This window comes from Scylla paramamosain, chromosome 40, assembly GCF_035594125.1.
Source record: "Scylla paramamosain isolate STU-SP2022 chromosome 40, ASM3559412v1, whole genome shotgun sequence".
NCBI classification, from domain to species: Eukaryota; Metazoa; Arthropoda; class Malacostraca; order Decapoda; family Portunidae; genus Scylla; species Scylla paramamosain.
Window position 1 is genome coordinate 5,305,501 of NC_087190.1, and position 474 is coordinate 5,305,974.

Sequence of the window (474 nt, forward strand, 5' to 3'; positions counted from 1 at the left end):
AGGCCAGTACACCGTTTGTCGGGCCCGTCGCTTGGTGCGCTCCATCCCCTGATGACTGTCATGGAGTCGCTCTAGTGTTTCTCGGCGGAGGCTGTGAGGAATAAGAAGCCTCGGCCCGTAAACCACCAGGTCGTCGTCTACGGCCAGCAGACTGCGCACCGGCCAGTACGTACGCAAGCGGTGATCGAGGTCGTGGCAATGATCAGGGAAGCCCTCGATGATGACGTTCTTGAGCAAGCAGTACTCCCCGTCTCTTGCTGCTGCGGCACGTACCATTTCCACAGTCTGATCCTGGAGTGGTGCTAAGCGGACGCCGTCCTCATTGGTGGCAGATAACGCTGAGATGACCGCTGAGTGGAGAGGGTCGAGGTCACCAGAAGTAGCAGCATCCTCTTCCTCCACTGGGTCCTGTACTGGAGCACGTGAGAGGGCGTCGGGCACACAGTGTGTCGATCCCTTTTGCCAGCTTGCTGT